This window comes from Myotis daubentonii, chromosome 3, assembly GCF_963259705.1.
Source record: "Myotis daubentonii chromosome 3, mMyoDau2.1, whole genome shotgun sequence".
Lineage (NCBI taxonomy): Eukaryota > Metazoa > Chordata > Mammalia > Chiroptera > Vespertilionidae > Myotis > Myotis daubentonii.
Genome location: NC_081842.1, coordinates 37,483,565 through 37,508,375, shown reverse-complemented (window position 1 = coordinate 37,508,375; position 24,811 = coordinate 37,483,565). Strand labels below are relative to the sequence as shown.

General features: G+C 42.1%; 1 long non-coding RNA gene across 1 annotated transcript in view; it reads right to left on the bottom strand.

The window, feature by feature from the left end:
* Positions 1–24,811, bottom strand: part of LOC132230126 (uncharacterized) — a 463,598-nt gene that overhangs the window by 300,066 nt on the left and 138,721 nt on the right. The window contains exon 3 of the long non-coding RNA XR_009451812.1: positions 3,935–3,973. This is a non-coding gene — a long non-coding RNA (uncharacterized LOC132230126). The remainder of the gene's footprint in view (positions 1–3,934; positions 3,974–24,811) is intronic.

Below are 24,811 nucleotides of genomic sequence, written 5' to 3'. Positions count from 1 at the left end.
TCAATACTCTTGTGAATATTCATTGATGAATGCCCAGGGTATTAGAGGTCTACCTAGAAACTTCTGTAAATCCTAAGCTGCTGGTTAAGAATGGATGCCTATCCTATATAATAAAAGGCTAATATGCAAATAGATCGAACAGCAGGACAACGGTCAATGTGACATGCACTAACCACCAAGGGGCCAAGGGGCGCACACGGAACATGGTGGGCATTGGCCACGGCAGGATGGTGGAGGTGATCAGGGGTGCCAGACCAAGGCAGGGCGTTGGTTGCTGTCATCAGGGTGAGCCTCTGGTGGTTACTGAAAATTCTTTGCTCCTGTGTGCTGCAGTCCTGCCCAGCGCTCACACCCACTGCCAGTGCCCGGCGCCGGCCCCGATCGCCCCTGAGGGCTTCTCCACCTCCTCCTGCTCCTGAGGGGCGATCAGGGCAGCAGCCATTGCTCATACCCGCTGATGGCACATGCTGCTGGGCACCGGCCCCAATCGCTCCACCTCATCAGCGTGTGCAAGCAGGGCTGGTGTCATCAGTGCGTGGGAGCAGTGGCAGCAAGAGCAGGGCTGCCAGCAGACAGGAGACCGGGGCCACAGTGGGAGGGGCTGGGCGGGGGCTCAGAGGATGGGCCAACACCCACCCCTGTGCCCACCATGGCCTCGAGGCCCACAGTTCCTTTCAAGGTGCACGAATTCGTGCACTGGGCCCCTAGTCTATATATAAAAAAGCCTAAATGACAGAACCACTGGTCAACTGGTTGCTATGATGTGCACTGACCACCAGGGGGAAGACACTCAATGCAGGAGCTGCCCCCTAGTGTTCAGTGTGCTCCCACAGCCAACCTCCTGTGGCTGGCCAACCTCCCACAGTGTCTCCCCCCCACCCCCCGGGCCGACTGGCCCCAATGGCCCCGATGGCCCTGATTGGGGCGGGCCGGCCAACCCACCTCCTGTGGTCCCTCCCTGCTACCAGCTGGCCCCAATAGGCCAGCCATCCTCCCCTACTCCCTCCCCCTGGCCGGACCAATCAGCCCCAATCACCAGCCAGGGCGAGAGACCCCACCCGTGCATGAATTCATGCACCGGGCCTCAAGTTGCATATAGGAGCCTGCTGGCATAGTTCACCCTTCCTACCTTGCATAGGTGAACAAAGAATATATAGCTCTGATTAGAACAGGACAAACAAAAACTGCACCATTAAAATCAATTTAAGGACCCAATCCGAGCTCACTGATCTAGGATTTCTCCTTAGCTACACAGAGATTCAGTTTACATTTTAATATGCAAATTTTCAGTTGATTTCAGATGAACACTAGATTTTTTAGTCACCTATCATTCCACATGTGGAGACTTTTACTATAGGGAATATACAACCTCCTTGTGGGTACTTTTTTCCCTCCTATAAACCATGCTATACACATCTGCCAGATTAATCTTCTTAAAGTTTTCACTACTTCATTCCTCAGCTGAAAAACTTTAAATGGCTCCATATTGCCTTTGAAATATTGTCTAAATTCCTCAACAGTCTGGCTCTAAAGCCTCTTTCCAAAAAAAATTCATCATTACTTGCAACTAAAGCCTCAATGTAGAAAAGCCTCAGTTCTCAACCTGTGGGTCACGACCTCTTTGGCAGTCAAACGACCCTTTCACAGGGGTCACCTGAGACCATCCTGCATATCAGATATTTACATTACAATTCATAACAGTAACAACATTACAGTTATGAAGTAGCAACGAAAACAATTTTATGGTTGGGTCACAACATGAGAAACTGTATTTAAAGGGCCAGAAGGTTGAGAACCACTGGTGTAGAACATGGGACAGAGCAGTCCCTTGGCTATCCTGAGCCAGGGTGGGCACCCTAGCACCAAATTTTGGGGGTCCCATGGTGATGGACAGTAACTCAGAAAGGCAACTACTAATGAGGAGAGAGCTCTCTCTTCCATCATTCATTCATCTTTCACACATTGATTCACTCATCCAACAAACATTTATTGAGAACCTTCCAGGTTCTCTACCTCTAAAGATAGAACAGCCAGGGAGAGAGACATACAAACAAATAATTATCACACGCTAAAATCAGCACTATGACAGAAACCAGCAGAGTGGGGAAGCACGGGGAGGAAACAGCAGACTCTGCCTGGAGAGTCAGAGACGGCTCAGGGAGGAAGTCACATGGGATCACTGAAGGATGTAAACACTGGAGATGTCCAACCCACCAGCTGTTGCATAGGCTAACTAAGAATATATAGCTCTTCTTAGCCCACCAAAGTAAATGCAAGTATGAGCAGAGATATGAGTAGCTTTACTTTATATATAGGAAGAGTTGGAAAAGGACAGGTCAGGATTTTCAACTAAATATGGGTACAAAATCACTGCATGAGGACACCCCAAGTTGCTAACCATTGTTTTATTGACAATAACAAGTTCTTTCCAGGGGCCTTTCTCGGCTCCTCAGTTCCCACTTGCTTGTGGGTAAATATCCACCTGCTATTTCACAGGACTCCTGCTCAATTGGCAACTAGCCGCCTGTAGGAAACAAGATGTTATGTTCAAGTGTAACTATTTTTTCCACCCCCATCTTATCACTAAGAAAAAGACCGAGTAGAGAAAATATATTCTTAAAATAGATAGCTTCTTTAAAAAATACAAACAAGCAACACCATATGAAGTTAGTGCTGAGGATTCTGTTTTCTAAGGTGTCCGCTCAAGGACAGTGAACACTATACAATGTTGATTGCATTTCACAAAGCCACTAGAGCAGACCTATTCCAATGTTAGTGATCACTTCTTTTTTTTAATATATTTCTGTGGATTTCAGAGAGGAAGGGAGAGGGAGAGAGAGATAAAAACATCAATGATGAGAGAGAATCATTGACCAGCTGCCTCCTGCATGCCCCACACTGGGGATCAAGCCCACAACCCAGGGCATGTGCCCATGACCGGAATCGAACCTGGGACCCTTTAGTCCACAGGCCAACGTTCTATCCACTGAGCCAAACCAGCTAGGGCTGGTGATCACTTCTTAATCAAATTAAAGAATTAGCTCCCTGAATTCCCACTCTTGAGAGTGCTTTTTTATTTGAAAACTTTATGGTCCTTGGAACTTTTGAGACTCTTCAATATAAAATTTCCATGGTCTCAGAGCTGGGTTTCTGGGTCAGCTGGATGCTGCCGCACTGCTCAGTTCAGGGTTGACTGGACTTGCCAGAGGACAGGAGCACTTTGGAAAAAGAGTGCACGTGTGATTGGATACACACAGGAGTAAAACCACCCTAACTGATAAAGGGAGAAAAACAAAAACATCAAGCTATACCTGGTTAAAGGGCAGCCCAAAGAGAGAGAAAATCCTAAACCAAAGACTAACTAGTACAATTCCAGGTGCTTTGGAGTAGACAAGATTTGCCCATGAGGTGTGGTACTGTTATGTATAGCCTGCTAAGTGAATCCTACTTCTAGAGACCCTATCTCTATTTATTTGTTAACACTCATGTTAGCAAATTAAACAAATAATTTTTTTCATCTAGAAAACATTAAGGTTGTGACACAGGAATAAAAACATAGTGTCTCATAGATGTAGCAGATTAAGGCCCCAAGCAGTTGCATAACCTTCTCATAGTCCCAAAAAACTTAATACCATGAGAAATAGCATAGCAAACATTTCCAGGCTGGTGGTGGAAATTTCCCTACAGGCAGTTCTCATCCAGGGTATTTCTCTGAACTTCAAAGAGGAGGCAAGAAATGCTTGACAGGAGCATGTAGGTGTTCCCTCTAGGTCATCATAAAAATTATAACAAATCATAACAATTTGGAATTGAAGAAAATCTAATAAAGTTCAACTCCTTCTTTATACAGATGAGGAAGACGGGGCCTCAGGGAATACAGCGACCTCGTTGAAGGAATGCAACTACCAAAGTATATGAAAAAGCACAAACTTACATTTGAGTTGTCTGATTCCAACTTCAAACTTATCTTCAACTTAAAAAAAAGAAAGAAAACCATAATGAGCAACAATAAGAAAAATAAAATCTTTACTTTTTCAAAGCTAGCAAACACAATCTCTACTTTTTCAAAGCAAGGGAGCATTCTTATGAATATCTACATGGAAACGCCAGCCTTGGATTTACTTTCTTGAACTAATCTACAATCCCTGGCTAGCATGCTCCTTGGTGAGTACCACTTGTCTGCTACCTGCTATGGAAAGTGAGGATTCTTTTCACGACTACAATGGGAGCTGTGGCTTTAGCTCTCCAGGAATACTTCCATATTCAATGCATCCCCATCCTTCTTGGTTTTATCAATTCACCAGATAAACTAGAAAATATCCTTCTTCTCCTAAGAAAATCTCTCTGAGGTTGCCACTTAGTGCTCTGAGAGCACTTTGAGGAAAGAGTAGGAATAAAAGTCAGTCGGAAGACAGCCAGACCTCTAGCAGAATTCTCTGAGCCCACGTGCACATGCGCAATGCTTCCTGGGCTACTGCAGCTGCATATTTGCTCTTGTTTTGGACCTGTTTTCATATCCCGGCACCTGCTTCAGGGCCTCTGCATCCATGAGTGCCTATCCTGGTTGAACACATGGGAGGTTGTCACCCATCTGCATCTGTCATCCCTAGCATGAGCCTCATTTCCTCTCAGCCACCTGACTCACCTTTCACTTCTTGCCACAGACTTCCGGTCACTATTCCTAATCTGTCACTATTCCTAATCTGTTCTAGGGTGTGAGGGATAACCAAGCTCCTAGAGCAGAGGTTCACCCACATGTGGCTTTTCCTAGAGCAGTTAATTTTTTTAATTGAGTCAGCACATTTTTTATTTTGTTCAATAAAGACACATTTAAATGATGCTAATAGATACTACCATCTAGAGTAAGCATCATTACTATACTTAATAACTGATCACTTTTGCAGGGTCTGGGTTTTTAATAAATTGTATTTTAACTCAAAAAGACTAAGAAAGGTACCCTGGCCTATGTTGTTCAGTTGGTTGGAGTGTCATCCCATACACTGAAAGGTCACGGGTTTGATTCCCTGTCAGGGCACATACCGAGGTTGTGGATTTGATCCCCAGTCGGGGTGCATAGGGGAGGCAACTGATTGATGTTTGTCCAGGGAGATCAATAAGAGCATGTCCTTGGGTGAGGATTTAAAAAAAAGAAAAAAGACTAAGAAAGGCATTATGTTGTTATTTCAAATTAACTTGTCAACGGACTTAATACATTGTTCTTCATTTTCTTATGTCTCCTCAATTGGGTGAAATTTTCATCATAGGCCTGCATTTGGGAATAACTGCCCTAGGGTTCAGAGGTCAAATATCTTCAAGAGCCAGGCCAGTAACAAATCACTGGATCAGCACACAGGGCCAGGACAGTGTAAGGAGAGTGAGGTATTGGCCTTGGATCTAAAATTTAAGAGATGCCAAAAAAACTCAGTAATCAAGATAACTAATATTTTAATATAGCAAAAGTAATGTAGAAATCTATTTTAAACAAAAATCTTCTATAAAGACAGGATCAGTATTATATTGATTTTTCCTTTTGCAACAACTCTAATGTGACTTTGGTATTACAACTGCATGAATGAAACCCATGGTAGCAACAGTGGAAATTAAAGAGTACATAACCAGAAAGTGTTCACATTCATTATAAAATACCCTGTTGACTGAAGATAGGGTCCTATGTGCCTCCTCTGGCCCTAGTGCAGTCTACCAATTCATGAGTATCAAGCGTCTCAAAAGAAGACTTAGTCTCAGAAATGTAGGTAGGTCAAGGCAGACTAACCAGAGTTTTCCAAAAGGAACTGATAAACTTCATGCAGAATGAAGGGTCATCTTAAAACTAAAAGACTCAAGTCTGAAAATTCTCTAAACAAAGAGGAAAACAAGGCTGTCCCTTAAATGCTACTGTGGGTGCCAAATGGCAGGGATAAAGGATCAAGGCCATGAGCTCAGTCTAGGGACCCGATTTCGATGAAGGCAAGAGGAGTCAATGTCTTATGGTGATATTCTGACTCTCTTCCTATACCTGAAAGGAAAAAAGAGAGGCAACTAAAAAGGGCAAACTATATCTACCTGAAAAGCACTGAGACTATAAAGCCATTCTGTGGTCTAATCTTAATGGTTCACATTTCTTGAGCACTCCCATTACTCAGCACTTTATATACATTATCTCATTTCCTACTGATAACATCTCTATGAGGAATGCATTATCCTTTTTCCATGATGAAGAAACTGAGGGTCATTATAGTAGAGCTGGGATCTGAATCCAGGGAGTCTGAGTCCAGAGTCTGCATGCTTAACCACTCACTAGACTGCCTCTTAGGAGCTAAGAGAAGTAGGAAGCACTTGCCCAAAATAATATTGATGGAAGGGTGTCTGGAGAGTATGCAAATATGTCAATTCCCCCAGACAATTCAAATTTCAGCTTTGGATCAAGCAAGAACACTAGTGAACTATACAATCATCATCTTGACATTGAAGGACATTATAATCTAACACTGAAAGACAAGACAAATCTCACACAAAGATGTTGTTGAAAGCATCATCCACTACCTTGACACAGTATCCTTTTCACCAAGACCCATTTCCTGTTACTCTCAGTATCAAGAAAAGCTGAATTCTCCTAAATGGTCACCTTGTTTACAAATATGAACAGAGTAAATTATCTTCCTCTTCGATTTCCATCTTTGTTATGGCTGCTAGAAATTGTTAAGCTAAACTTATATCCCCCATCCAGAAGCTCTCCAGGACCATACACCTATCATATGCCTTTTCTTATACTATGCTCATTCTTTGCTTTATTAGTTTCCTACCTACATTCTACTTTGGTCCTGATTTCCACAGCTCTTTGTTGTATCCTTTCTTTCATTTAGTACACTGTTGATAGCTAATCTCTTCTGGACTGAGGTGTTGAATGAATAAATGAATAATAGTCAAATAATCAGTTGTCCTTTTTTAATGAATTGAAAGAGATTCATGACACCTACTCATGTTCCTGAATCCCAAATTAGAGGACTTGAAATACTTGATCATCAAGGCAGTGCCTGTGGGAACCCTATTATCAATAGAGGTGGCAGCAATACAGTAACTAACAAAGCCATGGTATGAGTGTGAAGGGTGAATGATGACTTCATATTAGCAAAGAGAGGACTATGAATGCTCCCCCAAAATGCATTGGAACCACCCTGGGAACACTGTCAATGAGAATTTTGGAGGACCATGTTTCCATTTATGAGGTTGGTAAAGGCTTCAACCTGAGATTTCTATTAGCATAATCCACACACGCTTGAGTCCATCATTATGGGCTGCAGTGTCCTGTAAGATATGATTATATACATTGCTTCACTGTTTGTTTCACTGGTAACTCTAAATCATAATTACACTTTTAGGTGCAAAGTTTAATCCCAGGTCTACAAATCATTAACTTATTTCACTTTTGAGGAATTCCAAATGCTGCCAAAGCTACCCCTATTCCAGTCATTCAAATCTTGAGTTATGACCCAATCCAATAATATAGCCCTAGCAAAGCCAGATTAATTAGTCTGTTCCAAATGGTCAACAGAAGAGAGGAATGTCCAAAAGGAAGATAATTTGGCTGAAGAGGAATCATAGGAGAGGAGGTCCAGTTAGGACTTTGAGACAGTAGAAGCAAATACACTCTAAATTCTATGTTTAAGGCTTCCCCTATTGGATCCTGATTGACAGACTGATTGAGCATGTTGTCCCTTGTCTGGGCACTGATTTGGAGCTTAATGATGCATGATTATCCCAACACTTTTCCTAAGTGACTATACCTGCCATAAGAAAATGCCCTGTGTTCAGAGCACCTTTTACTTCTGAGATGGGATGCTACTCGATTTGTGAATTGCTTAATGAAGACATTTAAGACTTCCGGTCAAGATGGCAGCAAAGGTAAACACAGTACTCAAATCCTTCCCACAACCACATCAAAAATCACAACTAAACTACAGAACAACCATCATGCATAATTACCTGAAATCTAGCTGAATAGAAGCCCTATAACTAGGGCTTTAAAGATGAAGACACATGGAGACTGGTGGGAGGGGTAGAAACCAGAACAGGTATGTGGCAAATAAAAATCTGAACAGATATATCAGCCTCAGAATTTTCCTCTAAGGAGTGAGGGGTCCCGAACCAACACCACATTCCCCAGCCCAAGGTTCCAGTGCCAGGAAGAGAAGTTCCCATAACTTCTGGCTGTAAAAACCAGCGAGGATTGAGGCTAAAGGAGACTGAGGCTGCAGGAGTCTCAGGCATTTCTCTTAAAGGACCTGTACACAGACTTGCTCAGATTCACTTCCTCTGTGCTCCAGTGATGGGGCAGCATCTTGAAAGGAATCAGGGACACAGGAGGAAGATCTGAATTGTCTGACATTAGGGCAAGAACTAGATGGGGGGCAGCTTTCTGCCAGCCCAAAGTGCTGGCAGAGGCCACTGTTCCTTTTCTTAGACCTCAGTATGCTCTGCATCAGGCCTCAGTATGCCCTGCACCACTTGTTAAGTGGCCCCAGGCCTGGCACTCACAGCATCCAGCCTTGGTTCACAGCTTGGCCTCTCCTGGGCACATCCAAGCCCAGCCCAAGTAGTAGAAATCTGCAGATCTCTTTGTAGCTCATGTTGGGTGGCCCCAGGCAGAACACAGGTGGCAGCTGACCTTGGCCTGCTCCTCCTGGGAGGCCCCAAAGCCAATGCATCTAGTAGACAGTTTCAAACCACACCCAAGCACCACCCAACCACCTCCACAAGTGATGCATACTCATTGGGCACCAGAGCCCCACCTAAGTAAGTCCTGCTCTGTGGGGACAGCCCCTGCACAGCTGATCCTCTACTGTGGTCACATTCAGTACTCATATCCAATCAGCCTAGGGGTAAATCCCTCCCATTAACATGCCCAACAATATTCAAGGCTCAAGTACAACAGAAAGGTGTACACAGCCCACATGGGGGTGAGGGATGCACTTGAAGCACCCAACTCAGGTAACTGGGGAGGTGATATCACTAAGCCCTACAAGACAAATAACAGCAAGAAATATTCAAAGTGATGCCCTGGCCAGTATGGCTCAGTTGGTTGGATCATTGTCCTGTACCCCAAGAGGTGGCAGGTTTGATTCTTGGTCAGGACACATGCCCAGGTTTTGGGTTTGATTTCCAGTTGGGGAGCATGCGAGAGACAACCAATCAATGTCTCTCTCTCTCTCTCCTTCCCTCCCTCCCTCCCCCTTTCCCTCCTTCCCTTCCTTTCTCTTTCTAAAAAATAGTAAAAGAGTTTTTTAAAGAAATATTCAAAGTGATGAAAAGCAAAGACCTCAACCAAGATTACTCTGTCCAGCAAAACTGTCATTTTGAATCGAAGGACATAAAAAGAGCTTCCCATATAAGAAAAAGCTAAAGTTCATCACCACCAAACCAGTATAACATGAAATGTTAAAGGGTCTTTAAGAAGAAGAAAGAGAAAAAGGTAAAAATTATGAACAATGAAATTGCAATAAATACATATCTATCAACAATTAAATCTAACAATAAATAAATAAATAAATAAACAAACAAACAAACAAACAGAACAGAAACAGACTCCTAGATACAGAGAACATTTTGACAGCTGCCAGATGGGAGGGGGTTTGGTGAATGCGTAAAAAAGGTGAAGGGATCAAGAAGTACAAATTGCTTGTTACAGAGAAGTCATGGGGATGTAAAGTACAGCACAGGGAATATAGTCAATACTATTCTAATAACTATGTGTAGTGTCAGATGGGTACGAGATTTATCGGGATGATCACTTACTAAGTTATATAATGTCTAATCACTGGGGTGTACTCCTGAAACTAATATAATATTGTATGTCAACTACAATTTAAAAATTAAAAAGATTATAAAAATATGGGAACCTTTAAAACAATTAGGACAATTAGCCGAAACCGGTTTGGCTCAGTGGATAGAGCGTCGGCCTGCGGACTGAAGGGTCCCAGGTTCGATTCCGGTCAAGGGCATGTACCTGGGTTGCGGGCACATCCCCGGTGGGAGATGTGCAGGAGGCAGCTGATCGATGTTCCTAACTCTCTATCTCTCTCCCTTCCTCTCTGTAAAAAATCAATAAAATATATTAAAAAAAAATTAGGACAATTAGATCTTCAAAATTTTTTTTAGAAAAGAATAAAAAAGAAAAATGTTCTATGCTAGATTGGAAATAACTGGAGATTTTCATGTTTTTTTAATCAATCAACCGGCTAACAAGTATTTATTAATCATTACCCATGAATTCATCACTGTGACAAGTTAATTGGTGAATCCACAAAAGAAGCCAGGACCTGATCACTGCCCTCTAAGAATTGACCCTTTATTTGGAAAGATGATTCACTTATTAAAAAATCAAAGAATCTTTATAATCAAAGCATTTGGCATTAGTGATAAAAGTTCAAAGGAAGGAAGAGAACGCAGGGAGTGGGGTCAGTTAAAACAGAGGTAGAATGTGAGTTGACTGTGAAGAGGAAGCAAAATTTAATGAAGAGCAAAAAATGAGAGTTCATTCCAAGTTGAAAAGAAAAAAAAATGTAGACCCGTTAGCCATAGTAGTTCTGAGCTGCTATTGAAGTTCTCCTGCTACTCTGGTTGGCTTAAGAGACACTTTCAGATACTGCAGGAAAGGAAGAGCAGTTCTTCCCAGGCCACACAAATTAAAAGCTTTCAGAAGCAGCTCCAGGTTTTACTTTCCTTGTCTACCAATTGGGCTTTATTTGATTCTTTCCTCTTCCACGTGCGTCTTACTTTCCCAATTCTATTTTGAGCTACACTTTTGAAAGCATGTGTATTGGAGTTTATAAAGAAGATTCATAATACAGTCACTGCATATTTTTCAACAGGAAGTATTGCCATTCCAGATAGCTGTGCTGCAAGAAGTACTGTTTATCACTCTGCTTTGGGATGAGGGTGCACCTTCCAATTATAAAACTAATGGAATGCAGCTCCATTTCCCCCGTCTGCTTCCAGCCACCTGGGAGAGCTTCATTTTTCTTGCAGATGATGGGATTATCTGAGGAGTGGGGGAATGCGTTTATCCTTGGGGATGGGGGCTCGGAGATAATTGACTCGTAGCCGGTAGACATGTATTCTCAAAGCAGCCAGTGATGTTCCTGAAGCGACTCAAGCTAACTGGAGCCTGCATTCCCCTGTCAAGCTGAGTGAGGGCTTTAGGAACACCAGGGAGAGGAAAACAGCACATGTTGTTTCTTCCTAATAAATCTCCCATCTTATTGTCGGAGACATTTTGCTCTCCTGAGGACAGGAGGCCTGCTTCTCAGACTTTCCGGTTGGCTCTTCTTGCCTCCCACCCATTTCTATTAAAACTGTTTACTGGGATCCAGAAGAGGAAACCGGCCACATAACCTTTTTATGTTCTTTCTTTCCCTTCATTCCCTCTAACCGCATTTAGACGCTTTTTCTTTTCTTCCCCTTTGCTGCCTCCACATCTTGGTCTTCCTCAGTCATCCATTATTACCCAAGGGATCTCTCATTTTTGTTGTTGTGTTTTTTGTTAATCCTCACCTGAGGACATTTTTCCATTGATTTTCAGAGAAAGTGGAAGGGAAGGGGGGAGACAGGGAAAGAAACATTGATGTGAGAGAGACACGTCAATTGGTTGCCTCCCACACGCACCCTGACCAGGGCCAGGGATGGAACCTGAAACCAAGTTATATGCCCTTGACCAGAATCAAACCCGGGACCCTTCAGTCTGCAGGCCAATGCTTTAGGGAGCTCTCTCTTTTTTAAATATATTTGTATTGATTTCAGAGAGGAAGGGTAGGGAGAGAGAGACAAAAACATCAATGATGAGAGAGAGTCATTGATTGGCTGCCTCCTGCACACCTCCCACTGGAGATCAGCTGAGGCATGTGCCCTTGACCCGAAAGGAACTGGGGACCCTTCAGTCCGCAAGCCGACACTCTATCCACTGAGCCAACCCGGCTAGGGCTAGGTGATCTCTATATAGGTCTTTGGAAAAAAACAATTCCTGGATGGGCATGTGAAGCAATGCATTATGATGAGACTCTAACTCAATCTCAATTACTATTTGGCACTGCATTTTATGAGTGAGAGATGCAATAAAATAGCAATTTCTAAATTTAACTAGCATTACATAATACTATTATTTATTACAGAAAGCTGTTGTTTATATATTGCCTAAGCTATTGATTAGTATGAAAAAGGCAATGTACAGGAAGCCATAGAAATCGATCATTATTTAAAGTAGTTAGTCAAATATCTCATTTGTTACCATGAATTTTCCTCCAGTAATCATGCTCATACAATGTACCAATGGACTATAATCCACGGCCATATACCAACACTAGAACAGAATCCAGCAAGAGATGCAAAGAGATGACTTTCTCATTCTATTGTTTGAAATGCTGGAAAAGGCAATTAAAGCAGAGTAAACCATGTTTTCCTTCCGCACACCCATCCTCACTTTACTCCCTTCCCTAATAACCATAAGCTGAAACCACTTAAGGATTACAATTATCCATCATCATTATCGCCCATATTATGACGAGGCTGCTACCCTGGCAAACGATGCTTTGGAGAGATTTTTGTTTGTTTGTTTTTTGCTTTATGGGCTCCTTCAGGCAGAATGGGGGCAGGGGGAAAAAGGAGATGGAAATTCAGTCAGGAAAACAATTAACTAGCACAGCTTCACTGCACAGTAACATCAAATCATACAGAGATTAGAGCTCTGCAAACGCCCGGTTTGGCTTCACGCGCATTTAAGGATGAAAACTGATATGTACACTGAGCCGATGCTGCACTGAAAATGAAAAAATCAAAGAGGTAAACATTGTAAAATTTCATTCTCTGCCTAATCACAGCTGGAGAACGGTGATTTGGGCTGAGAGTATTTTCAGTCTATACACAAGAAAATTCACCTTTTCTCTCTTCAAGCACTGGTAGATTGCCAGAGATTGTGTACCATTCTTTTCTTCCCCCACACTGAATATTTAAAAACTTAATGTCTGCCAAAACACAAATTGCACTTGTTGACTAATAAAGGAATTATTTACCCTATTGTCCTTACAGGTTACCAAAGCCTTAATTGCTTGACCCAGGAAAGTAATAACTAAAGCTTTTCCAAAATCCAGGGGACAATGCCTTTTCTAAAATATATTTTTATTGATTTCAGAGAGGCAGGGAGAGATTGAGATGGAAATATCAATGATGAAAGAGAATCATTGATTGGCCGCCTCCTGCAGGAGCCCTGACCTCGGAATCGAACTGTGACCTCCTGGTTCATAAGTTGACGCTCAACCCCTGAGCCATGCTGGCCAGGCCAGGGGACAGTGCTTTTAAAGGCAGGAAAAATCTACCAATCCTTGTCTTGTTGAACCACTTAAAAGAAATGTATCTTTATCTTGTAAAAATGCCACTATGGATTACATACCCTGCAAAATGTGAATATTTTCTTTTCACTTTGTTTTTTCCCTAATTGAGTGCTTTCCTTGGAAAGTTTTTGGTACAATAGGAGTTAATTTGTAATACAGCAGACTTTCCCAATACAAAGCAATTCACATGGGCTCATTTTTTCCCTAGCTACCTGGGAAAGGTTTCTGTCATTTGACTATGGGTTTAAAAAAGAAATAAAGGGAGCGCAAGACCTGCTTCCCGTATTATTTTTAAATAAACTATTTTAGAATACATTTTTACTTGCAGAAAAGTGGCAAAAGTAATGCAGGGAGTTCTCATTACACCCTTTACCGGTTTCCCCATTTTTCACACCTTACATTACTATGGTACCTTTGTCAAAACTAAGAAACTGACGTTGATAGAGGCCATTCACCGACCTCCAGACTTTATTTGGATTCCACCAGTTTTTGCATTACTGTCCTCTCTCTGTGCCAGGATCCAGCCTGTGGTACCACATTGCATTATACGTCTCCCCAGCCTCCCCTGATCTGTGACCGTTTCTCAGTCTTTTCCTTGTTTTTCACAACCTTGACTATATTAAGTACTAGTCACATATCCTGTAGCATGTCTTGTTTTTTCTCAAGATTAGACTAAGGTCATGTGTTTTTGCAACAAATAACACAGAGGTGAAGTACCCTTCTTGTCACTTCACATCAGGGGTACCTCATATCCACATGATGCGACGGTGACATTAGCTTTCAACCTTAGTTAAGGTAATGTTTGCCAAGTTTCTCCCCTCTGAGTTCACCATTCTTCCCTTTCCTTTATTCATTCGTTGGAAGGGAGTCACTAAGTCCAGCCCACACTCAAGGGGGGTGGTGGGTGAGAACCTCCTGGAGAGGGAAGTGTCTATGTATATTATTTGGAGGGGGGCATATCCAGAAATTAGACTATAAGAAAGATTTGTCTCTTCTCCCCAACTTATTTATTTATTCCATCAGTTGCTTCCCTTAATTTTAAAATGAGACGGGTTATTGAAATGATGAACATCTTAACTATACAAAAAACTAAGAAAATACATTAGGGGTTTTAATTTTCAAAGACATATTGGTGTTTCCGAGGCCTTTTCAATATACCAAGTTTAATATTCACTGAATACCTCGGGGACAATATACACATGAGGTCATACACCCACTTTTGGGCCACCACCAGAGCTCAGTGTATATTATAGAAATTAAGTTTATTTATCCCAAGAAGTTTATAAAGACAAACAGCCATTTGAAATTTTAGCTGAAGCATCTTAGCTCAGCAAATATTTCAGTCACCTCTCAACCTTTGTCAGCCACAGGATTATCTCTACAGAAAACATGGAAGCAGGCGCTCAAACCCTTTTTGAAGGTCCCATCTGGCCTCCTAGAGCGCTCCATAGACAGCATGTGGGACACTTCTGTGGCAATGACATCTATCATAACTATTCTCTTTCACCATTCATTACTCATACCTTCACCAGACATGTATTTAGCACTTACTATATGCCAGTCCTAGCTGGTTTGGCTCAGTGGATAGAGCGTGGGCCTATGGACTAAAGGGTCCTGGATTTGATTCTGGTCAAGGGCACATGCCCGGCTTGTGGGCTTGATCCCCAGTAGGGGGCATGCAGGAGGCAGCTGATCGATGATTTTCATCATTGATGTTTCTATCTCTCTCCTCCCTTCCTCTCTGAAATCAATTAAACAGGTATATTATAGATATATAGGTGTATATGGGTTATTTCTAAAAAAAAACTTACTATATGCCAAATGCTATGCTGGATCTTGGGGCACAAAGGGAAAGAAAGATTACAATGACAAATAAGGGCCTTGAACCCTTATTTGGCAGGTTCTATGTGCGATGCACTGATGGGGTGCCAAGGGGCCACAGAGGAAGTAGCCCCTCTACCTGAGGGAGGAAAGAAGGAATGGCTGTATAAAGAAGCTACTGAAACTTCGTCTCAAAAGCTGCTTCCTAGACACAATCTGGGGTAGAGCTGGGCGGGGAACGTCAGTGAAGCATGATATAGACCAAAGGAGAGCCTTGACCAACAGCACTGAGAACTTGAGTCAGTGACATGAGATCACACACCTTACGAAAGCAGATGATCAGGATCAACTATTTCTAACAGGATCCTTGGAAGAATAATAGTGGTTTGTTTGTTTTTTTAGTGGATTATAGAACAGAATAAGACAGAAATCATTTGTTCTGTGAACACGCCAAAAGATTATACCTAACATGTCACCTGATGTAGAAGAGAAGAAAACAGAATAAAACACACCAATTTAACCAACATTTATCAAGCTTCTACTATCTGCAAGCACCATGCTAGGTATCCTGAAAAGTTTCATCTTTTAAGAAAATTTTTATTATTATTATCACCATTTTATAGATGAGGAAACTCAGTCTTAAAGGTTAATTTGACCCAGTGATACCACTTCTAGGAATATATCCTAAGAATCCCAAAACACCAATCAGAAAGAATATATGCACCCCTATGTTCATAGCAGCGCTATTTACAATAGCTAAGTTTTAGAAACAGCCCAGGTGCCCATCAGTAGATGAGATGGGGGGGAGGAAGGGAGGAATGATGGGAGCGGGAAGAGATTAACAACAAATTTATATACATACCAGAGGCCCAGTGCATGAAATTCATGCACAGGTAGGATCCCTAGGCCTGGCCGGTGATCAGGGCCAATCAGGGCCTTCTGGCTGCTGGCCGGGACCTTTCTTCTGGCTGCCGGCCAGGGCCTCCTTTCCTCGGCTGCTGCCGGGGCCTTCCTTCATTTTGTGTCTCCCCCTGGTGGCCAGTGCATGTCATAGTGAGCAATTGAACTCCCGGTCTCCTGGTCGAACTCCTGAGGGGACAATTTGCATATTAGGTTTTTATATATATAGATATACATAACCCATGGACACAGACAATAGTGCTGGAGCAGGTGGAGGGGGCCCTATGGGGAGGAAAGGGGGACATCTGTAATGCTTTCAACAATAAAAATAAATTTTAAAAACTTTTTTAAATTTTGTAAAGGTTAAAATAGCAGGTTACAGAGCTGGTATGTTAGGGAAAACAGGATTTGAACCCAGTTCTGGCTTTAATTATTTGATTTCCTTATTTATTTATTTATTTATTTATTTTTGCAGTCAGTGGCAGATTTAATAAGCAAGGGAACTTTCACACAAGGCTTATCTTAGATGGCCACCGGCACACAGACAGCAATGGGTGATAACATTTATGGGTAAAAAATTCAATGTTACCTTAACAGGATCTTTGAAAATGAAAATCTGGAACTCTGAGACTACGTTTGAACAGAGTCACTATACTCTGGCTCAAATCTGGGTCAAACACCTAAGATCTAAGGGGACTGATGCAGAAAAGAAGAGGAAGGAATATGATTGTCAAAGAACAGAGTCAATGGGAATAAGAGGCAGTAGCCATGTCATAACAGGATGCGTGTCCAATGCTTCAAAATTCAATATTTAAAATTCTGATATCAAGCCAAGGTAAATATAGTGCTGGGCTCAGACACCAGAAAATACGATTGATAGGAACAAGAGAAGAGCTGCCCTCCCTGCCCCCAGATCCATAAGGGGCTAACAGGGTCTGCTCCCTCTTCCCTGGGTGACATGCCTGACTTAGAAACAGAGAAATCCAACAGCAATATCAGCTACTGTAAAAAAACAAGTTGAGAGTAGAGAATCACGGGGAAGATGGCAATGTAGGTAAATGCCTGTACTCACTGCCTCCCACAAGCACATCAAAATTACAACTAAAATACAGAACCATCATTCAGAACCACTGGAAAGCTGGCTGAATGGAAGTCCAACAACTAGAGAAGTAAAGAAGAAAGCACATTGAGACTGGGGCTGATCCGGCACCCACGTGTGCCACTGTTTTAATTGGGAGGGAGGCTGTCTCTGCAGAGGCTGCCTGGAAGAGCAAGGGGTCCCAGCCCCACACCAGACCCCAAGCCCAAGGTCCCAAAGCTGGGAAAAGAGTCCCTATGGACAGTAAAAACTAAAAGCTGTAAAAACCAGTGCAGATTGGGACTCAGTGACACAGAGGCTGCTGGAGACCCAGCTGTTCCTCTTAAAAGGCCGGCACCACGAACTGAACTTACAAGGTCTCACTTCCTCTGAGCTTCAGCTCCAGAGTGAGGCTCTGGGGAACACAGACACATATGAACAGGAACTGGATTGTCTGGCATTGGTGCAGGAACTCGGGGGCAGCTTTCTCCCGGACAGAGGTGCTCGCAAAGATCATTGTTCCTATACAGAGACCTCCCAGATCGCAGGCCTGACTGGCAGCCATTTCTATTTGCTCTGCCCTGGTGATTCCCTAAGATCCCGCCTCCTCCAATTTATAACCCCACCCAAGCTGTGTACAGAGGCTTTTGTATATGAATGGCCTGTCCTGTCTCAGGCTAAAATCTCTCAAACAAGCTGCAGTTGGATCAGGGAACTCCAAATCTATCAATAAAAGGCCCAAGAACCTTTACTTATTTCACCTAGCCTGCCAAGTACCCTCCCCTCTGATAACTGTCAGTCTGTTCTCTGAATTTCTAAAAATGAAACACTTAAAAAAAGAAACACTTATTAAATTATGGAATACTATACAGATATTAAAAATGATGTTAAGCCTGTCCGGTGTGGCTCAGTGGGTGAGCATCAACCTATAAACCAGGAGGTCACAGTTCAATTCCTGTGACCTCCTAGTCAGGGCACATGCCCGAGGTTGCAGGCTCAATCCCCAGTAGAGGGCATGCAGGAGGCAGCCAATCAATGATTCTTTCTCCTCATTGATGTTTCTGTCTCTTTCCCCCTCTCTCTTCTTCTCTGAAATCAATGAAAATATTTTAAATGATATTAAAATATGTGCCTTGATGTAATATAATGTGTAATTTTATTATAATTAATTTTTTAAAACTATATAATCACAGAAAATTGTTCCCAATATGTTTATAAGTGAAAAAAAAAGTGTTCTAAAACAATATTCACAACATGAGTTCATTTTCATGGCTCCACAAATATATTCATCAAATTGTTAAGAGTAGTTATCTAGCAGGGGTGGGAATATCAGTGTTTCTTAAAGCGTCTTTTTTACAAATGATTTTTGTCATTACTATGTATAGCTTTTGAAGCAATAATAACATGAATGGCACATGTCTGCAATGACCTTAGCATTCTTTTTTTTAATTTTTTTCTTTATTGATTAAGGTATTACATGTGTGTCCTTATCGCCCCATTGCCCCCCACTCACCCCCCCACACTCATTCTTGATTTAAAAAGAAAAGCTGATCATCTGCTCAGTGCTTCCAAGACACTGAAACATTTTTATTGTTTCAAAGAATGGGTTAAGATAAGTACACCAATGGGTTTGATAAGCAAAATGACCTTTATGGCTGGCTTGTGAGAAGCTGTGGTTCTCTTTCTTTTTCCTTTCCTGCCTCAGACATATACCCAGCTCCCTTCATTTCAGCTGCAGATTCTCAGGTGGTAGGCTGCACTTCATGCACATGGGGCTACACGTGGATGTGATGACATTATAAGTGGGATTTTCCATGGGCAGAGCAAGAATACCATCTCGCAGTTCCGTGTGCTGTGGGGCTTTAGTCATGTTGCAGCATGCTGTTGGCAGCTCTTTGCTACAAAGCTATCGGTGGAGCAGTGGGGGAAGGTGTGGTATAAAAGATGCCGTCTTCCCCTCACACCAAATGGAACAGTTCCATAGAGTGTGTGCCCTGCCATTTCACTATTAATAGAGCCACGCAGCTTTCCCCTCCCTGCTGCCAGAGTCTCTTTAAAAGATGATGTCTAGATTTTTATGCAGATATTCTGACTCCCACCGCTTCTCCTTCCCCTCCACCTTGCTGAGCATAATCTATATCTTATTTTCAAATATGGAATAGTCTATTTTTTATGGCAATATTTCCTTCGGGGATATGGCTCCAGCTGATCTATATGAGGATGGATAGTGCTTCATCAACAAAAACTTGCTGAGCGGATCTAGTGGGCACTGTGTCCTAGGGGCAGGTGTCGTGGGGCGACGCGCCATCGCTGCCCTCAGGGATTTATTTTCTAAAGGGGAGCTCACCATCTCCCAGAGTGAACAGCCTCCCTCTGAAGGAATTCCCCCACACAGGCCCTCTGCATCTCTCTATTGAGAGACTAAGAATGTGCCTCGGATTTTTCAGGGATACAGTTTATCAGAATAAACATACTCAGATCTGCCTGACTGTCATATCCACCAGGCACTTGGGCATTTTTATGGACTCTCTTGAGCCTAAAGTCTCAAGCTCTAAGGACATTTTAGACCCTGGGTGTGCTTTCTTCTTTTTATAATTAATTTTTTCATTCTTTATTTTTCAATGACAGTTAACATACAATATTATATTAGTTTCAGGTGTACAACATGCAATTAGGCATTGATATAACTTACAAAGGGTTTTACCCCAGTAAGTCTTTTACCCACCTGACACCATACATCGTTATTACAATATTATTTACTACGAGAGGCCCAGCACACACGAAATCATGCGCGGTTAGGGTCCTTAAGCCTAGCCTGGCCTCCGTCGCATGGCCTCTGCCACCCTGCGACGCTACGTGAAGCTCCCCACCCCAGGATGCTCCATGAACCCCGTCACTGCTCCACGAAATCCCCCCTCCCCCCACCCTGCAACTGCGAAACTCCCTGCCTCCCAGGTGACTGCACCGCTAAGCTCAGGGTCACCCCGTGAAGCAGCCCGCCACTACCACTCAACAGTCCCCAGTCCCACCCCGCCACCAGCACCCCCTCATGGTGAGCAACTTGGGGCTGGGGGAGAGGGGGGGACCGAGAGGTGCTCCATGCACTTCACGGTGACCGGTCGCCCATTCAGTCGTGACGGCACTTAGCTCTTTATATATATTAGGATATTCCCTATGCTATACTTTACATCCCCATGATGATTTTGTAACTGCTAATTTGTACATCTTAATTTCTTCACCTTTTTCACCCAGCCCCCACAACACCCCCAAATTTACCAACCAGTAATTTGCTCTGTGTATTTGTTTGCTTTTTTTGTTTATTAATTTATTTTGTTTTTTAGACTCTACATATAAGTGAAATCGTGGTATTTGTCTTTGTCTGATTTATTTCACTCCTCTTTAACATGATAAAAGCTTGGTGGATGATGAGTATATTAATGATTACACTGGAAGGATATTGAGAAATTTCTCTCCACCTAAATATTAACAGGTAATATGTACCCAGAGCTGGAAAAGTCCATGTTTGTACAATTCTCTATTACATGTTGTTGAGAGGAGTGTAAAAAAGTAAATATATGACATTGTAAGACGTAGTTCTTTTTTTAAATGGGACTCCATGTAACTTAGTGGTGTAAACATGACTCCAGAGTCAGGCAGAATAGGTTTCGTTTCCTATTCCATTACTTACTTAGTGATCTGGGCTAGCTGCTTAATATCTCTGAGCACAGTCTTATAAATGCAGGAGCCAATGAAATAATACCAACCTAATACAGTTGCAGGAAGATTAAATTAGATAATGCATGTAAACGGTGCAGTAGCAATTGCTCAGTTAGTCATTCTTTTAATTGTGAGTGACTTTGAAGAAAAATAACTTTCTGCTTCACTGGTATACAGTAATACATGCATTGAGCAAGCTTAACGAACTGCTGCTAAGAGCCAGGCTGATGTAACCACAACCAGGGAATGAGTGTTGTGGGGAGGCAGGTGGCGGTGGGGGTTGGGGAAGAGGGAAAGAGGAACCGGTCCCTGTGGCAAGGAATTCACAGTCTCACAGTCCAGCAGGAAGGGATAGGCATACTAACAAATAAACACGGATAAGTTTTATGGTAGATGTACTACGGACAGGGTGGATTAATGTCTGATTGTTGCATTCAGGGAAGGCTTCAAAGGGGAGATGAAGTACCTGCTGCCTCTTGAAGCATGAATAGGAGTCCTAGACAGAGGTGGAAAGTGAAAGACCCTCCGAATTATTTGATTATGAACAAGCCATGGAAGCCCTTACTTTTTAGCAAGATGCCATGCACATGGTAGACACCCAATAAGTATTTAATGAGCTTACCATCTAGACAAGGTAAAGATTTGTAAAGGTACACATGGGGTGGGCACTAATTTCACTAATCTCAACCACTGGTATGCAAAACAAAACAAAACCCTGTTTCCCTTTTTGTCAAGCTACATACTTTTTTAAAATTTAAGTATATTTTATTGATTTCAGAGAGGAAGGGAGAGAAAAAAAGAGATAGAAACATCAATGATGAGAGAGAATCATTGTTTGGCTGCCTCCTGCACGCCCCACACTGGGGCCTGAGACCAAAACCCCGGGCATGTGCCCTGACCAGGAATCGAACTGTGACCTCCTGTTTCCTGGGCCTAAGCTCAACAACTGAGCCACCACAGCCAGGCAAGCTCCATACTTTTTTGATGCAGAAAATGTGATCTAGTCACTGCTAGCACATGGCTTCCAGTTAATTCAGTAATTTTTTTCCCCAGGAAATGATTTTACATTTTCAGGATTCTGCTCTTCCCCCATCCTTTTCCCGGGAACATCTTAATCTGTAAAATAGGGCGATTATGCCTACAGTGGTGTAAATTTTGGAGGTCCTATTTGTAAATCTCATAATGCTAAAGCACAGGGTACGTGCCCCATCTGGAGAACAGCAGCTTTTACCCTCCCTCACCCTGATCCACATCAAGGACACTCTTTGGCATCCTCTGCCCCAATTAAAAAGAATGTTGCTTCATGAAACAAGGAAAATAAATTGTAACAGTTCATAGAATAGCTGAGAGATAATACAGGTTCCCTCTCACCCTGATAATTGGATGTCCAAAATTACAAGTCCCTGCCTACAACTGTCTTACATTTCCTCAGCCACGCATAGAGCCATTGACTGTGCTGCTTCGAAGAAAGTTCAAGCCACAGATGACTTAGGTAAGTCTCTCCCCCTTTTTTGTGTTTTTTTGTTTGTTTGTTTAAGTAAACACAGTGAGACACATATTTGCAACCACAGAAATTTTATCTAATCAATTCTACTTGATCCATTGAATAGTTTTAAGGCCTACCCCAGGGTCAAGGAGGCTTTTTGAGATTTCCTAATGAGTTACTAAAACCTTCTGGACTCAAAAAGTCTGGTGTTAGCAGAAATAAATCAGCACAAGGTCATTGGGTAGGATTCTGGCCAAAGTTCCAAGATGATGATATCAGATTAACCTTAAAATTTGGCAGATATTAGATAACCCTCACCCGTAACCCTAGAACGTATTAACAAACAGCTAAGCAAAATATTTGCTGACATAATTAGCTGAGGTTAAAGGGAGTGAGATTCATATAAATACCTTGCAGGCTTCATAGTCTTCAAGTAACCCAACTATAAGATACTTCTTGGGTGACTTGGTGCTAAAAGACCTCAAAGGAGTCCATTAGCTAATAATGATGATTAATGAGAAGATTGGAAAACAGAGAATGAGCCAAAGCTAACAAACCCAGAAAACTCTCCAACATTCCTATTTTATTCAGTCTCACCACGGTAAAGATTTGACCGCGCAGACTTACCAAAATCATGTAAGAACTTTAGGATTTTCCCCAGGTTGCCCAGAACCTGGACCACAGGCCCAAGCGTGATGAGAAAGCTCGGGTTACCTAAGACTTCTGTGGTTTTATTGAGGTTATGTTGAAACCAAATTAAGTTGTAGGATGAGATCTCCCTTTATTTGCATAATCCATCCTGCCTGGCTCTACCTTGCCTAGATTTTTCTTTTTTCCCTAAGAATTGGAACTAAAAGGGAAGAGGGGGATATGGGAGCAATGCCTAACTCAGGAGCTGTGTTGCTGAATATCGGTCCTTCCTCCCATTTCAACCCAGCACCCTTACAATAGGATTATTTGATATTTGACACAGTTCTTTCAACCCTTCTCTCCTTCTCATCTGTTCAATGGAGAACACTGAGTGCTCCAAAAACCAAACTTTTTTGAGTTTTCTAGTAACTTGAGTCCTTAGAAAAATGTACACGAGCTTCCACAACCTCCCAGATATTTTTAAAGGATGTACCGCAAGAAACCACTTACTCTCCTTTTTTCTCTTTCTCAGAAGTCTGGAAGAGGAAGAATTTTAAAACAGAAAATGATGATAAAAAGCAAAATTCTACTATGACCATTTTATATGCAACACTTCATACCATGGGGCAGGGAGGGTACCTACCTTCCTACCTCCATTTGCTCCTGCCTATTACACTGGTTACCAGATTACCTGGCAAAATTATTTCTGGATTAAAATAACCACTTTGGATGTGTAATTTCATCACCTGTAAACATATACACTCACTCCAACTTAACCAGTTCTGTAGTATCATCCTGTGAAAAAAGCAAAACAGCAAAAATGTCCCCCTAAAGTAAAATAATTGAAGCATTGAATTACTTGCAAGCTACTGTGAAAGTGTAATACCCAAATATTACACTGTGATTAAAATGTGATGCTGGGAAAGTCATTGGCACCGTACATACCTGTTATTCTGTACTCTAGGAATTAAAATCTTTATCAAATATTGGAATATTAAATTTTTCATTTTCTAAATCTCCATACCTACCCACTGTTGATTTAAGAGAATCATTTTCCATAATAATTCAGACCCAAGGCAACCTAAAAACGAAAAGAAATGCCAATCGAGGTCAAACTAAAGCAAATTCTTCGGTGTCACAATTTTTTAAAGAATAGTTTCTTGATTTTTAGAGAAAGAGAGGAAGGGAGAGAGAAAGAAAAACATTGATGTGAGCGTGTAACATCCATCAATGGGCTGCCTCCTGCACAACCCAACCAGGAATCGAGCCCACAGCCCAGGCATGTGCCCTGACCAGGAATTGAACCGGCAACCTTTCGGGGCATGAGAAGACGCCCAAGCAACTAAGTCACACTGGCCAGGGTGGGTGTCACAGTTTGAAACAGACTCAGAATCTGATCTCCAAACATTTTACTGAGCTAAAGAAATAGCAAGGCATAAAAGGAATGTTTTCCAGAAAAATATCACTCAGCATTCTCCTGACTATGTCCCCAGAGTATGAATTTTAGCTATAAGATGTTCAAAGTCAAGCTACCATTTGTGTGACAGAAAGACAAATTACTTCAGATAGTTTCACATTATGCTCCAAAAATTGTCTGTTAGGTTAAATGCACAGAAGTTGGAGGTAGATTTTCTCATTGAAACAAGATTTTAAAATAACAATTACTCCCCAAAAGCTAGAAGTCAATTTATCTTATAATATTGCTGAACTATTAGATATTTGAAAAGTATTAGCTAATGCTACTATATCATGGCAATAGCACAGATGCTACTGCATAAGTGGCATCTCGTGACATAAGTG